At 47.0% G+C, this 15300-nt stretch overlaps 14 non-coding genes across 14 annotated transcripts; all 14 read left to right on the top strand.

Moving 5' to 3' along the window:
* The first annotated feature begins 729 nt into the window (after nt 1–729).
* On the top strand, nt 730–844 carry LOC144801373 (U5 spliceosomal RNA). Its single transcript, XR_013605183.1, has one exon. It is a non-coding gene; the product is annotated as a U5 spliceosomal RNA (small nuclear RNA).
* Nucleotides 845–1777: 933 nt separating this feature from the next.
* LOC144801374 (U5 spliceosomal RNA) lies at nt 1778–1892 on the top strand. The gene has a single exon (XR_013605184.1). It is a non-coding gene; the product is annotated as a U5 spliceosomal RNA (small nuclear RNA).
* Nucleotides 1893–2825: 933 nt separating this feature from the next.
* LOC144801375 (U5 spliceosomal RNA) lies at nt 2826–2940 on the top strand. Its single transcript, XR_013605185.1, has one exon. It is a non-coding gene; the product is annotated as a U5 spliceosomal RNA (small nuclear RNA).
* A 933-nt stretch (nt 2941–3873) lies between these two features.
* Nucleotides 3874–3988, top strand: LOC144800676 (U5 spliceosomal RNA). The gene has a single exon (XR_013604565.1). It is a non-coding gene; the product is annotated as a U5 spliceosomal RNA (small nuclear RNA).
* Nucleotides 3989–4921: 933 nt separating this feature from the next.
* On the top strand, nt 4922–5036 carry LOC144800562 (U5 spliceosomal RNA). The gene has a single exon (XR_013604457.1). It is a non-coding gene; the product is annotated as a U5 spliceosomal RNA (small nuclear RNA).
* A 933-nt stretch (nt 5037–5969) lies between these two features.
* On the top strand, nt 5970–6084 carry LOC144801376 (U5 spliceosomal RNA). The gene has a single exon (XR_013605186.1). It is a non-coding gene; the product is annotated as a U5 spliceosomal RNA (small nuclear RNA).
* A 933-nt stretch (nt 6085–7017) lies between these two features.
* On the top strand, nt 7018–7132 carry LOC144800610 (U5 spliceosomal RNA). The gene has a single exon (XR_013604503.1). It is a non-coding gene; the product is annotated as a U5 spliceosomal RNA (small nuclear RNA).
* A 933-nt stretch (nt 7133–8065) lies between these two features.
* On the top strand, nt 8066–8180 carry LOC144800717 (U5 spliceosomal RNA). The gene has a single exon (XR_013604604.1). It is a non-coding gene; the product is annotated as a U5 spliceosomal RNA (small nuclear RNA).
* Nucleotides 8181–9113: 933 nt separating this feature from the next.
* LOC144801377 (U5 spliceosomal RNA) lies at nt 9114–9228 on the top strand. The gene has a single exon (XR_013605187.1). It is a non-coding gene; the product is annotated as a U5 spliceosomal RNA (small nuclear RNA).
* A 935-nt stretch (nt 9229–10163) lies between these two features.
* Nucleotides 10164–10278, top strand: LOC144800828 (U5 spliceosomal RNA). Its single transcript, XR_013604712.1, has one exon. It is a non-coding gene; the product is annotated as a U5 spliceosomal RNA (small nuclear RNA).
* A 933-nt stretch (nt 10279–11211) lies between these two features.
* On the top strand, nt 11212–11326 carry LOC144801378 (U5 spliceosomal RNA). The gene has a single exon (XR_013605188.1). It is a non-coding gene; the product is annotated as a U5 spliceosomal RNA (small nuclear RNA).
* Nucleotides 11327–12259: 933 nt separating this feature from the next.
* Nucleotides 12260–12374, top strand: LOC144800723 (U5 spliceosomal RNA). Its single transcript, XR_013604610.1, has one exon. It is a non-coding gene; the product is annotated as a U5 spliceosomal RNA (small nuclear RNA).
* Nucleotides 12375–13307: 933 nt separating this feature from the next.
* Nucleotides 13308–13422, top strand: LOC144800565 (U5 spliceosomal RNA). The gene has a single exon (XR_013604459.1). It is a non-coding gene; the product is annotated as a U5 spliceosomal RNA (small nuclear RNA).
* Nucleotides 13423–14355: 933 nt separating this feature from the next.
* Nucleotides 14356–14470, top strand: LOC144800748 (U5 spliceosomal RNA). The gene has a single exon (XR_013604634.1). It is a non-coding gene; the product is annotated as a U5 spliceosomal RNA (small nuclear RNA).
* The last annotated feature ends 830 nt before the right edge of the window (nt 14471–15300 follow it).

Raw genomic sequence — 15300 nt, forward strand, 5'->3', positions numbered from 1 at the left:
TTCACGATAGCAGGCAGTATGTTTTCTCCTCTCTTAATATTCCTGCTGTCAGAGGCCAGACGTCACCCTCCTTTTTCAAGGTGGCACCTAGACTCACGCTGTGCTTTTCATAGGGCTTGCCCATTATTTGTGCCCGTTAGAGGTGCCCCATAGAGGTTGGCCAATCCTGAGTCGGTGCCCTGAGAGGGTGGCCAATCCTGAGTCAGATTCCTCTCAGGTACACTTGAAGCGGCACGCCAGTCCTGTTTCATGTGCCTCTAGCCTAGACAGATATATACTTCTATATTCAGGTTTAATGAAAGTACGTGCGAAAAAGGGACTTAAAGTGCATGGCTATGTGCAGAGCACAGTGGTGGCTCACAGCCTAACGATTGGAAGGATGGTGTGGAAAGCGTAAAATCGCTGGGGGACAAAAGTCCTACAGTGCCACTTCACCTAAAGCCTGATGCACGCTTCCCGTTCCCCTTGCCCAGCAGCCGCAACGCCTCCTAATGAGCTGAGGTGTGTACAGAAAAGAATTTGCATATTCCCAGACAGACGCATGGGAACTGTCCACCTTTTTGATTTTCTGTGCTTTGAGCAGAGACTCTGAAATTTGGGCCTGCTTCCCTCACCGGCCTGGTTCTTGTCCTCTTTCTTAAATTTTGAAAATACCTCTCAGGTCCTCACCCTCGCAATGACGGGGTCTTTGATGTGGTGCCACTTACCCCCAGAGAGCCATATTCTAACTTACTCTGGTTTCTCTTCAAAACGAAAAAATCTTTCGCCTTTTACTAAAGATTTCCGTGGAGAGGAACATTTACGAGTTTATTCAATTTTTTTAAGCCTTACCACAGGTGAGGCTGTTTATCGTGTGTTTAAAAGAAAAGCATTAGAAATTGGGGAATATCTGCGAGTTGTCTGCTGCTGTTTTTTGGGGACATGAGCTTAGGTGTTTTATTCCTGAACTCTCTGCTTGCTCATTTGCATAGACAGAGTGCAGGAGAGGTGCATCATGGGAAAGAGCTTGTGCAGTGCATGAGATTGCTTTTCGTGACTATCTTGGAATTTCACGATAGCAGGCAGTATGTTTTCTCCTCTCTTAATATTCCTGCTGTCAGAGGCCAGACGTCACCCTCCTTTTTCAAGGTGGCACCTAGACTCACGCTGTGCTTTTCATAGGGCTTGCCCATTATTTGTGCCCGTTAGAGGTGCCCCATAGAGGTTGGCCAATCCTGAGTCGGTGCCCTGAGAGGGTGGCCAATCCTGAGTCAGATTCCTCTCAGGTACACTTGAAGCGGCACGCCAGTCCTGTTTCATGTGCCTCTAGCCTAGACAGATATATACTTCTATATTCAGGTTTAATGAAAGTACGTGCGAAAAAGGGACTTAAAGTGCATGGCTATGTGCAGAGCACAGTGGTGGCTCACAGCCTAACGATTGGAAGGATGGTGTGGAAAGCGTAAAATCGCTGGGGGACAAAAGTCCTACAGTGCCACTTCACCTAAAGCCTGATGCACGCTTCCCGTTCCCCTTGCCCAGCAGCCGCAACGCCTCCTAATGAGCTGAGGTGTGTACAGAAAAGAATTTGCATATTCCCAGACAGACGCATGGGAACTGTCCACCTTTTTGATTTTCTGTGCTTTGAGCAGAGACTCTGAAATTTGGGCCTGCTTCCCTCACCGGCCTGGTTCTTGTCCTCTTTCTTAGAGCCTGAAAATACCTCTCAGGTCCTCACCATCGCAATGACGGGGTCTTTGATGTGGTGCCACTTACCCCCAGAGAGCCATATTCTAACTTACTCTGGTTTCTCTTCAAAACGAAAAAATCTTTCGCCTTTTACTAAAGATTTCCGTGGAGAGGAACATTTACGAGTTTATTCAATTTTTTTAAGCCTTACCACAGGTGAGGCTGTTAATCGTGTGTTTAAAAGAAAAGCATTAGAAATTGGGGAATATCTGCGAGTTGTCTGCTGCTGTTTTTTGGGGACATGAGCTTAGGTGTTTTATTCCTGAACTCTCTGGTTGCTCATTTGCATAGACAGAGTGCAGGAGAGGTGCATCATGGGAAAGAGCTTGTGCAGTGCATGAGATTGCTTTTCGTGACTATCTTGGAATTTCACGATAGCAGGCAGTATGTTTTCTCCTCTCTTAATATTCCTGCTGTCAGAGGCCAGACGTCACCCTCCTTTTTCAAGGTGGCACCTAGACTCACGCTGTGCTTTTCATAGGGCTTGCCCATTATTTGTGCCCGTTAGAGGTGCCCCATAGAGGTTGGCCAATCCTGAGTCGGTGCCCTGAGAGGGTGGCCAATCCTGAGTCAGATTCCTCTCAGGTACACTTGAAGCGGCACGCCAGTCCTGTTTCATGTGCCTCTAGCCTAGACAGATATATACTTCTATATTCAGGTTTAATGAAAGTACGTGCGAAAAAGGGACTTAAAGTGCATGGCTATGTGCAGAGCACAGTGGTGGCTCACAGCCTAACGATTGGAAGGATGGTGTGGAAAGCGTAAAATCGCTGGGGGACAAAAGTCCTACAGTGCCACTTCACCTAAAGCCTGATGCACGCTTCCCGTTCCCCTTGCCCAGCAGCCGCAACGCCTCCTAATGAGCTGAGGTGTGTACAGAAAAGAATTTGCATATTCCCAGACAGACGCATGGGAACTGTCCACCTTTTTGATTTTCTGTGCTTTGAGCAGAGACTCTGAAATTTGGGCCTGCTTCCCTCACCGGCCTGGTTCTTGTCCTCTTTCTTAAATTTTGAAAATACCTCTCAGGTCCTCACCCTCGCAATGACGGGGTCTTTGATGTGGTGCCACTTACCCCCAGAGAGCCATATTCTAACTTACTCTGGTTTCTCTTCAAAACGAAAAAATCTTTCGCCTTTTACTAAAGATTTCCGTGGAGAGGAACATTTACGAGTTTATTCAATTTTTTTAAGCCTTACCACAGGTGAGGCTGTTTATCGTGTGTTTAAAAGAAAAGCATTAGAAATTGGGGAATATCTGCGAGTTGTCTGCTGCTGTTTTTTGGGGACATGAGCTTAGGTGTTTTATTCCTGAACTCTCGGCTTGCTCATTTGCATAGACAGAGTGCAGGAGAGGTGCATCATGGGAAAGAGCTTGTGCAGTGCATGAGATTGCTTTTCGTGACTATCTTGGAATTTCACGATAGCAGGCAGTATGTTTTCTCCTCTCTTAATATTCCTGCTGTCAGAGGCCAGACGTCACCCTCCTTTTTCAAGGTGGCACCTAGACTCACGCTGTGCTTTTCATAGGGCTTGCCCATTATTTGTGCCCGTTAGAGGTGCCCCATAGAGGTTGGCCAATCCTGAGTCGGTGCCCTGAGAGGGTGGCCAATCCTGAGTCAGATTCCTCTCAGGTACACTTGAAGCGGCACGCCAGTCCTGTTTCATGTGCCTCTAGCCTAGACAGATATATACTTCTATATTCAGGTTTAATGAAAGTACGTGCGAAAAAGGGACTTAAAGTGCATGGCTATGTGCAGAGCACAGTGGTGGCTCACAGCCTAACGATTGGAAGGATGGTGTGGAAAGCGTAAAATCGCTGGGGGACAAAAGTCCTACAGTGCCACTTCACCTAAAGCCTGATGCACGCTTCCCGTTCCCCTTGCCCAGCAGCCGCAACGCCTCCTAATGAGCTGAGGTGTGTACGGAAAAGAATTTGCATATTCCCAGACAGACGCATGGGAACTGTCCACCTTTTTGATTTTCTGTGCTTTGAGCAGAGACTCTGAAATTTGGGCCTGCTTCCCTCACCGGCCTGGTTCTTGTCCTCTTTCTTAGAGCCTGAAAATACCTCTCAGGTCCTCACCATCGCAATGACGGGGTCTTTGATGTGGTGCCACTTACCCCCAGAGAGCCATATTCTAACTTACTCTGGTTTCTCTTCAAAACGAAAAAATCTTTCGTCTTTTACTAAAGATTTCCGTGGAGAGGAACATTTACGAGTTTATTCAATTTTTTTAAGCCTTACCACAGGTGAGGCTGTTTATCGTGTGTTTAAAAGAAAAGCATTAGAAATTGGGGAATATCTGCGAGTTGTCTGCTGCTGTTTTTTGGGGACATGAGCTTAGGTGTTTTATTCCTGAACTCTCTGCTTGCTCATTTGCATAGACAGAGTGCAGGAGAGGTGCATCATGGGAAAGAGCTTGTGCAGTGCATGAGATTGCTTTTCGTGACTATCTTGGAATTTCACGATAGCAGGCAGTATGTTTTCTCCTCTCTTAATATTCCTGCTGTCAGAGGCCAGACGTCACCCTCCTTTTTCAAGGTGGCACCTAGACTCACGCTGTGCTTTTCATAGGGCTTGCCCATTATTTGTGCCCGTTAGAGGTGCCCCATAGAGGTTGGCCAATCCTGAGTCGGTGCCCTGAGAGGGTGGCCAATCCTGAGTCAGATTCCTCTCAGGTACACTTGAAGCGGCACGCCAGTCCTGTTTCATGTGCCTCTAGCCTAGACAGATATATACTTCTATATTCAGGTTTAATGAAAGTACGTGCGAAAAAGGGACTTAAAGTGCATGGCTATGTGCAGAGCACAGTGGTGGCTCACAGCCTAACGATTGGAAGGATGGTGTGGAAAGCGTAAAATCGCTGGGGGACAAAAGTCCTACAGTGCCACTTCACCTAAAGCCTGATGCACGCTTCCCGTTCCCCTTGCCCAGCAGCCGCAATGCCTCCTAATGAGCTGAGGTGTGTACAGAAAGGAATTTGCATATTCCCAGACAGACGCATGGGAACTGTCCACCTTTTTGATTTTCTGTGCTTTGAGCAGAGACTCTGAAATTTGGGCCTGCTTCCCTCACCGGCCTGGTCCTTGTCCTCTTTCTTAGATTTTGAAAATACCTCTCAGGTCCTCACCCTCGCAATGACGGGGTCTTTGATGTGGTGCCACTTACCCCCAGAGAGCCATATTCTATCTTACTCTGGTTTCTCTTCAAAACGAAAAAATCTTTCGCCTTTTACTAAAGATTTCCGTGGAAAGGAACATTTACGAGTTTATTCAATTTTTTTAAGCCTTACCACAGGTGAGGCTGTTTATCGTGTGTTTAAAAGAAAAGCATTAGAAATTGGGGAATATCTGCGAGTTGTCTGCTGCTGTTTTTTGGGGACATGAGCTTAGGTGTTTTATTCCTGAACTCTCTGCTTGCTCATTTGCATAGACAGAGTGCAGGAGAGGTGCATCATGGGAAAGAGCTTGTGCAGTGCATGAGATTGCTTTTCGTGACTATCTTGAAATTTCACGATAGCAGGCAGTATGTTTTCTCCGCTCTTAATATTCCTGCTGTCAGAGGCCAGACGTCACCCTCCTTTTTCAAGGTGGCACCTAGACTCACGCTGTGCTTTTCATAGGGCTTGCCCATTATTTGTGCCCGTTAGAGGTGCCCCATAGAGGTTGGCCAATCCTGAGTCGGTGCCCTGAGAGGGTGGCCAATCCTGAGTCAGACTCCTCTCAGGTACACTTGAAGCGGCACGCCAGTCCTGTTTCATGTGCCTCTAGCCTAGACAGATATATACTTCTATATTCAGGTTTAATGAAAGTACGTGCGAAAAAGGGACTTAAAGTGCATGGCTATGTGCAGAGCACAGTGGTGGCTCACAGCCTATCGATTGGAAGGATGGTGTGGAAAGCGTAAAATCGCTGGGGGACAAAAGTCCTACAGTGTCACTTCACCTAAAGCCTGATGCACGCTTCCCGTTCCCCTTGCCCAGCAGCCGCAACGCCTCCTAATGAGCTGAGGTGTGTACAGAAAAGAATTTGCATATTCCCAGACAGACGCATGGGAACTGTCCACCTTTTTGATTTTCTGTGCTTTGAGCAGAGACTCTGAAATTTGGGCCTACTTCCCTCACCGGCCTGGTTCTTGTCCTCTTTCTTAGAGCCTGAAAATACCTCTCAGGTCCTCACCATCGCAATGACGGGGTCTTTGATGTGGTGCCACTTACCCCCAGAGAGCCATATTCTAACTTACTCTGGTTTCTCTTCAAAACGAAAAAATCTTTCGCCTTTTACTAAAGATTTCCGTGGAGAGGAACATTTACGAGTTTATTCAATTTTTTTAAGCCTTACCACAGGTGAGGCTGTTTATCGTGTGTTTAAAAGAAAAGCATTAGAAATTGGGGAATATCTGCGAGTTGTCTGCTGCTGTTTTTTGGGGACATGAGCTTAGGTGTTTTATTCCTGAACTCTCTGCTTGCTCATTTGCATAGACAGAGTGCAGGAGAGGTGCATCATGGGAAAGAGCTTGTGCAGTGCATGAGATTGCTTTTCGTGACTATCTTGGAATTTCACGATAGCAGGCAGTATGTTTTCTCCTCTCTTAATATTCCTGCTGTCAGAGGCCAGACGTCACCCTCCTTTTTCAAGGTGGCACCTAGACTCACGCTGTGCTTTTCATAGGGCTTGCCCATTATTTGTGCCCGTTAGAGGTGCCCCATAGAGGTTGGCCAATCCTGAGTCGGTGCCCTGAGAGGGTGGCCAATCCTGAGTCAGATGCCTCTCAGGTACACTTGAAGCGGCACGCCAGTCCTGTTTCATGTGCCTCTAGCCTAGACAGATATATACTTCTATATTCAGGTTTAATGAAAGTACGTGCGAAAAAGGGACTTAAAGTGCATGGCTATGTGCAGAGCACAGTGGTGGCTCACAGCCTAACGATTGGAAGGATGGTGTGGAAAGCGTAAAATCGCTGGGGGACAAAAGTCCTACAGTGCCACTTCACCTAAAGCCTGATGCACGCTTCCCGTTCCCCTTGCCCAGCAGCCGCAACGCCTCCTAATGAGCTGAGGTGTGTACGGAAAAGAATTTGCATATTCCCAGACAGACGCATGGGAACTGTCCACCTTTTTGATTTTCTGTGCTTTGAGCAGAGACTCTGAAATTTGGGCCTGCTTCCCTCACCGGCCTGGTTCTTGTCCTCTTTCTTAGAGCCTGAAAATACCTCTCAGGTCCTCACCATCGCAATGACGGGGTCTTTGATGTGGTGCCACTTACCCCCAGAGAGCCATATTCTAACTTACTCTGGTTTCTCTTCAAAACGAAAAAATCTTTCGCCTTTTACTAAAGATTTCCGTGGAGAGGAACATTTACGAGTTTATTCAATTTTTTTAAGACTTACCACAGGTGAGGCTGTTAATCGTGTGTTTAAAAGAAAAGCATTAGAAATTGGGGAATATCTGCGAGTTGTCTGCTGCTGTTTTTTGGGGACATGAGCTTAGGTGTTTTATTCCTGAACTCTCTGCTTGCTCATTTGCATAGACAGAGTGCAGGAGAGGTGCATCATGGGAAAGAGCTTGTGCAGTGCATGAGATTGCTTTTCGTGACTATCTTGGAATTTCACGATAGCAAGCAGTATGTTTTCTCCTCTCTTAATATTCCTGCTGTCAGAGGCCAGACGTCACCCTCCTTTTTCAAGGTGGCACCTAGACTCACGCTGTGCTTTTCATAGGGCTTGCCCATTATTTGTGCCCGTTAGAGGTGCCCCATAGAGGTTGGCCAATCCTGAGTCGGTGCCCTGAGAGGGTGGCCAATCCTGAGTCAGATTCCTCTCAGGTACACTTGAAGCGGCACGCCAGTCCTGTTTCATGTGCCTCTAGCCTAGACAGATATATACTTCTATATTCAGGTTTAATGAAAGTACGTGCGAAAAAGGGACTTAAAGTGCATGGCTATGTGCAGAGCACAGTGGTGGCTCACAGCCTAACGATTGGAAGGATGGTGTGGAAAGCGTAAAATCGCTGGGGGACAAAAGTCCTACAGTGCCACTTCACCTAAAGCCTGATGCACGCTTCCCGTTCCCCTTGCCCAGCAGCCGCAACGCCTCCTAATGAGCTGAGGTGTGTACAGAAAAGAATTTGCATATTCCCAGACAGACGCATGGGAACTGTCCACCTTTTTGATTTTCTGTGCTTTGAGCAGAGACTCTGAAATTTGGGCCTGCTTCCCTCACCGGCCTGGTTCTTGTCCTCTTTCTTAAATTTTGAAAATACCTCTCAGGTCCTCACCCTCGCAATGACGGGGTCTTTGATGTGGTGCCACTTACCCCCAGAGAGCCATATTCTAACTTACTCTGGTTTCTCTTCAAAACGAAAAAATCTTTCGCCTTTTACTAAAGATTTCCGTGGAGAGGAAGATTTACGAGTTTATTCAATTTTTTTAAGCCTTACCACAGGTGAGGCTGTTTATCGTGTGTTTAAAAGAAAAGCATTAGAAATTGGGGAATATCTGCGAGTTGTCTGCTGCTGTTTTTTGGGGACATGAGCTTAGGTGTTTTATTCCTGAACTCTCGGCTTGCTCATTTGCATAGACAGAGTGCAGGAGAGGTGCATCATGGGAAAGAGCTTGTGCAGTGCATGAGATTGCTTTTCGTGACTATCTTGGAATTTCACGATAGCAGGCAGTATGTTTTCTCCTCTCTTAATATTCCTGCTGTCAGAGGCCAGACGTCACCCTCCTTTTTCAAGGTGGCACCTAGACTCACGCTGTGCTTTTCATAGGGCTTGCCCGTTATTTGTGCACGTTAGAGGTGCCCCATAGAGGTTGGCCAATCCTGAGTCGGTGCCCTGAGAGGGTGGCCAATCCTGAGTCAGATTCCTCTCAGGTACACTTGAAGCGGCACGCCAGTCCTGTTTCATGTGCCTCTAGCCTAGACAGATATATACTTCTATATTCAGGTTTAATGAAAGTACATGCGAAAAAGGGACTTAAAGTGCATGGCTATGTGCAGAGCACAGTGGTGGCCCACAGCCTATCGATTGGAAGGATGGTGTGGAAAGCGTAAAATCGCTGGGGGACAAAAGTCCTACAGTGTCACTTCACCTAAAGCCTGATGCACGCTTCCCGTTCCCCTTGCCCAGCAGCCGCAACGTCTCCTAATGAGCTGAGGTGTGTACAGAAAAGAATTTGCATATTTCCAGACAGACGCATGGGAACTGTCCACCTTTTTGATTTTTTGTGCTTTGAGCAGAGACTCTGAAAATTGAGCCTGCTTCCCTCACTGGCCTGGTTCTTGTCCTCTTTCTTAGAGCCTAAAAATACCTCTCAGGTCCTCACCCTCGCAATGACGGGGTCTTTGATGTGGTGCCACTTACCCCCAGAGAGCCATATTCTAACTTACTCTGGTTTCTCTTCAAAACGAAAAAATCTTTCGCCTTTTACTAAAGATTTCCGTGGAGAGGAACATTTACGAGTTTATTCAATTTTTTTAAGCCTTACCACAGGTGAGGCTGTTTATCGTGTGTTTAAAAGAAAAGCATTAGAAATTGGTGAATATATCTGCGAGTTGTCTGCTGCTGTTTTTTGGGGACATGAGCTTAGGTGTTTTATTCCTGAACTCTCTTCTTGCTCATTTGCATCGACAGAGTGCAGGAGAGGTGCATCATGGGAAAGAGCTTGTGCAGTGCATGAGATTGCTTTTCGTGACTATCTTGGAATTTCACGATAGCAGGCAGTATGTTTTCTCCTCTCTTAATATTCCTGCTGTCAGAGGCCAGACGTCACCCTCCTTTTTCAAGGTGGCACCTAGACTCACGCTGTGCTTTTCATAGGGCTTGCCCGTTATTTGTGCACGTTAGAGGTGCCCCATAGAGGTTGGCCAATCCTGAGTCGGTGCCCTGAGAGGGTGGCCAATCCTGAGTCAGATTCCTCTCAGGTACACTTGAAGCGGCACGCCAGTCCTGTTTCATGTGCCTCTAGCCTAGACAGATATATACTTCTATATTCAGGTTTAATGAAAGTATGTGCGAAAAAGGGACTTAAAGTGCATGGCTATGTGCAGAGCACAGTGGTGGCTCACAGCCTAACGATTGGAAGGATGGTGTGGAAAGCGTAAAATCGCTGGGGGACAAAAGTCCTACAGGGCCACTTCACCTAAAGCCTGATGCACGCTTCCCGTTCCCCTTGCCCAGCAGCCGCAATGCCTCCTAATGAGCTGAGGTGTGTACAGAAAGGAATTTGCATATTCCCAGACAGACGCATGGGAACTGTCCACCTTTTTGATTTTCTGTGCTTTGAGCAGAGACTCTGAAATTTGGGCCTGCTTCCCTCACCGGCCTGGTCCTTGTCCTCTTTCTTAGATTTTGAAAATACCTCTCAGGTCCTCACCCTCGCAATGACGGGGTCTTTGATGTGGTGCCACTTACCCCCAGAGAGCCAAATTCTATCTTACTCTGGTTTCTCTTCAAAATGAAAAAATCTTTCGCCTTTTACTAAAGATTTCCGTGGAAAGGAACATTTACGAGTTTATTCAATTTTTTTAAGCCTTACCACAGGTGAGGCTGTTTATCGTGTGTTTAAAAGAAAAGCATTAGAAATTGGGGAATATCTGCGAGTTGTCTGCTGCTGTTTTTTGGGGACATGAGCTTAGGTGTTTTATTCCTGAACTCTCTGCTTGCTCATTTGCATAGACAGAGTGCAGGAGAGGTGCATCATGGGAAAGAGCTTGTGCAGTGCATGAGATTGCTTTTCGTGACTATCTTGAAATTTCACGATAGCAGGCAGTATGTTTTCTCCGCTCTTAATATTCCTGCTGTCAGAGGCCAGACGTCACCCTCCTTTTTCAAGGTGGCACCTAGACTCACGCTGTGCTTTTCATAGGGCTTGCCCATTATTTGTGCCCGTTAGAGGTGCCCCATAGAGGTTGGCCAATCCTGAGTCGGTGCCCTGAGAGGGTGGCCAATCCTGAGTCAGACTCCTCTCAGGTACACTTGAAGCGGCACGCCAGTCCTGTTTCATGTGCCTCTAGCCTAGACAGATATATACTTCTATATTCAGGTTTAATGAAAGTACGTGCGAAAAAGGGACTTAAAGTGAATGGCTATGTGCAGAGCACAGTGGTGGCTCACAGCCTATCGATTGGAAGGATGGTGTGGAAAGCGTAAAATCGCTGGGGGACAAAAGTCCTACAGTGTCACTTCACCTAAAGCCTGATGCACGCTTCCCGTTCCCCTTGCCCAGCAGCCGCAACGCCTCCTAATGAGCTGAGGTGTGTACAGAAAAGAATTTGCATATTCCCAGACAGACGCATGGGAACTGTCCACCTTTTTGATTTTCTGTGCTTTGAGCAGAGACTCTGAAATTTGGGCCTACTTCCCTCACCGGCCTGGTTCTTGTCCTCTTTCTTAGAGCCTGAAAATACCTCTCAGGTCCTCACCATCGCAATGACGGGGTCTTTGATGTGGTGCCACTTACCCCCAGAGAGCCATATTCTAACTTACTCTGGTTTCTCTTCAAAACGAAAAAATCTTTCGCCTTTTACTAAAGATTTCCGTGGAGAGGAACATTTACGAGTTTATTCAATTTTTTTAAGCCTTACCACAGGTGAGGCTGTTTATCGTGTGTTTAAAAGAAAAGCATTAGAAATTGGGGAATATCTGCGAGTTGTCTGCTGCTGTTTTTTGGGGACATGAGCTTAGGTGTTTTATTCCTGAACTCTCTGCTTGCTCATTTGCATAGACAGAGTGCAGGAGAGGTGCATCATGGGAAAGAGCTTGTGCAGTGCATGAGATTGCTTTTCGTGACTATCTTGGAATTTCACGATAGCAGGCAGTATGTTTTCTCCTCTCTTAATATTCCTGCTGTCAGAGGCCAGACGTCACCCTCCTTTTTCAAGGTGGCACCTAGACTCACGCTGTGCTTTTCATAGGGCTTGCCCATTATTTGTGCCCGTTAGAGGTGCCCCATAGAGGTTGGCCAATCCTGAGTCGGTGCCCTGAGAGGGTGGCCAATCCTGAGTCAGATTCCTCTCAGGTACACTTGAAGCGGCACGCCAGTCCTGTTTCATGTGCCTCTAGCCTAGACAGATATATACTTCTATATTCAGGTTTAATGAAAGTACGTGCGAAAAAGGGACTTAAAGTGCATGGCTATGTGCAGAGCACAGTGGTGGCTCACAGCCTAACGATTGGAAGGATGGTGTGGAAAGCGTAAAATCGCTGGGGGACAAAAGTCCTACAGTGCCACTTCACCTAAAGCCTGATGCACGCTTCCCGTTCCCCTTGCCCAGCAGCCGCAACGCCTCCTAATGAGCTGAGGTGTGTACGGAAAAGAATTTGCATATTCCCAGACAGACGCATGGGAACTGTCCACCTTTTTGATTTTCTGTGCTTTGAGCAGAGACTCTGAAATTTGGGCCTGCTTCCCTCACCGGCCTGGTTCTTGTCCTCTTTCTTAGAGCCTGAAAATACCTCTCAGGTCCTCACCATCGCAATGACGGGGTCTTTGATGTGGTGCCACTTACCCCCAGAGAGCCATATTCTAACTTACTCTGGTTTCTCTTCAAAACGAAAAAATCTTTCGCTTTTTACTAAAGATTTCCGTGGAGAGGAACATTTACGAGTTTATTCAATTTTTTTAAGCCTTACCACAGGTGAGGCTGTTTATCGTGTGTTTAAAAGAAAAGCATTAGAAATTGGGGAATATCTGCGAGTTGTCTGCTGCTGTTTTTTGGGGACATGAGCTTAGGTGTTTTATTCCTGAACTCTCTGCTTGCTCATTTGCATAGACAGAGTGCAGGAGAGGTGCATCATGGGAAAGAGCTTGTGCAGTGCATGAGATTGCTTTTCGTGACTATCTTGGAATTTCACGATAGCAGGCAGTATGTTTTCTCCTCTCTTAATATTCCTGCTGTCAGAGGCCAGACGTCACCCTCCTTTTTCAAGGTGGCACCTAGACTCACGCTGTGCTTTTCATAGGGCTTGCCCATTATTTGTGCCCGTTAGAGGTGCCCCATAGAGGTTGGCCAATCCTGAGTCGGTGCCCTGAGAGGGTGGCCAATCCTGAGTCAGATTCCTCTCAGGTACACTTGAAGCGGCACGCCAGTCCTGTTTCATGTGCCTCTAGCCTAGACAGATATATACTTCTATATTCAGGTTTAATGAAAGTACGTGCGAAAAAGGGACTTAAAGTGCATGGCTATGTGCAGAGCACAGTGGTGGCTCACAGCCTAACGATTGGAAGGATGGTGTGGAAAGCGTAAAATCGCTGGGGGACAAAAGTCCTACAGTGCCACTTCACCTAAAGCCTGATGCACGCTTCCCGTTCCCCTTGCCCAGCAGCCGCAATGCCTCCTAATGAGCTGAGGTGTGTACAGAAAGGAATTTGCATATTCCCAGACAGACGCATGGGAACTGTCCACCTTTTTGATTTTCTGTGCTTTGAGCAGAGACTCTGAAATTTGGGCCTGCTTCCCTCACCGGCCTGGTCCTTGTCCTCTTTCTTAGATTTTGAAAATACCTCTCAGGTCCTCACCCTCGCAATGACGGGGTCTTTGATGTGGTGCCACTTACCCCCAGAGAGCCATATTCTATCTTACTCTGGTTTCTCTTCAAAACGAAAAAATCTTTCGCCTTTTACTAAAGATTTCCGTGGAAAGGAACATTTACGAGTTTATTCAATTTTTTTAAGCCTTACCACAGGTGAGGCTGTTTATCGTGTGTTTAAAAGAAAAGCATTAGAAATTGGGGAATATCTGCGAGTTGTCTGCTGCTGTTTTTTGGGGACATGAGCTTAGGTGTTTTATTCCTGAACTCTCTGCTTGCTCATTTGCATAGACAGAGTGCAGGAGAGGTGCATCATGGGAAAGAGCTTGTGCAGTGCATGAGATTGCTTTTCGTGACTATCTTGAAATTTCACGATAGCAGGCAGTATGTTTTCTCCGCTCTTAATATTCCTGCTGTCAGAGGCCAGACGTCACCCTCCTTTTTCAAGGTGGCACCTAGACTCACGCTGTGCTTTTCATAGGGCTTGCCCATTATTTGTGCCCGTTAGAGGTGCCCCATAGAGGTTGGCCAATCCTGAGTCGGTGCCCTGAGAGGGTGGCCAATCCTGAGTCAGACTCCTCTCAGGTACACTTGAAGCGGCACGCCAGTCCTGTTTCATGTGCCTCTAGCCTAGACAGATATATACTTCTATATTCAGGTTTAATGAAAGTACGTGCGAAAAAGGGACTTAAAGTGCATGGCTATGTGCAGAGCACAGTGGTGGCTCACAGCCTATCGATTGGAAGGATGGTGTGGAAAGCGTAAAATCGCTGGGGGACAAAAGTCCTACAGTGTCACTTCACCTAAAGCCTGATGCACGCTTCCCGTTCCCCTTGCCCAGCAGCCGCAACGCCTCCTAATGAGCTGAGGTGTGTACAGAAAAGAATTTGCATATTCCCAGACAGACGCATGGGAACTGTCCACCTTTTTGATTTTCTGTGCTTTGAGCAGAGACTCTGAAATTTGGGCCTGCTTCCCTCACCGGCCTGGTTCTTGTCCTCTTTCTTAGATTTTGAAAATACCTCTCAGGTCCTCACCCTCGCAATGACGGGGTCTTTGATGTGGTGCCACTTACCCCCAGAGAGCCATATTCTAACTTACTCTGGTTTCTCTTCAAAACGAAAAAATCTTTCGCCTTTTACTAAAGATTTCCGTGGAGAGGAACATTTACGAGTTTATTCAATTTTTTTAAGCCTTATCACAGGTGAGGCTGTTTATCGTGTGTTTAAAAGAAAAGCATTAGAAATTGGGGAATATCTGCGAGTTGTCTGCTGCTGTTTTTTGGGGACATGAGCTTAGGTGTTTTATTCCTGAACTCTCTGCTTGCTCATTTGCATAGACAGAGTGCAGGAGAGGTGCATCATGGGAAAGAGCTTGTGCAGTGCATGAGATTGCTTTTCGTGACTATCTTGGAATTTCACGATAGCAGGCAGTATGTTTTCTCCTCTCTTAATATTCCTGCTGTCAGAGGCCAGACGTCACCCTCCTTTTTCAAGGTGGCACCTAGACTCACGCTGTGCTTTTCATAGGGCTTGCCCGTTATTTGCGCACGTTAGAGGTGCCCCATAGAGGTTGGCCAATCCTGAGTCGGTGCCCTGAGAGGGTGGCCAATCCTGAGTCAGATTCCTCTCAGGTACACTTGAAGCGGCACGCCAGTCCTGTTTCATGTGCCTCTAGCCTAGACAGATATATACTTCTATATTCAGGTTTAATGAAAGTACATGCGAAAAAGGGACTTAAAGTGCATGGCTATGTGCAGAGCACAGTGGTGGCCCACAGCCTATCGATTGGAAGGATGGTGTGGAAAGCGTAAAATCGCTGGGGGACAAAAGTCCTACAGTGTCACTTCACCTAAAGCCTGATGCACGCTTCCCGTTCCCCTTGCCCAGCAGCCGCAACGTCTCCTAATGAGCTGAGGTGTGTACAGAAAAGAATTTGCATATTTCCAGACAGACGCATGGGAACTGTCCACCTTTTTGATTTTCTGTGCTTTGAGCAGAGACTCTGAAAATTGAGCCTGCTTCCCTCACTGGCCTGGTTCT

The sequence above is a fragment of the Lissotriton helveticus genome, chromosome 12 (genome assembly GCF_964261635.1).
Source record: "Lissotriton helveticus chromosome 12, aLisHel1.1, whole genome shotgun sequence".
Taxonomy (NCBI): Eukaryota; Metazoa; Chordata; class Amphibia; order Caudata; family Salamandridae; genus Lissotriton; species Lissotriton helveticus.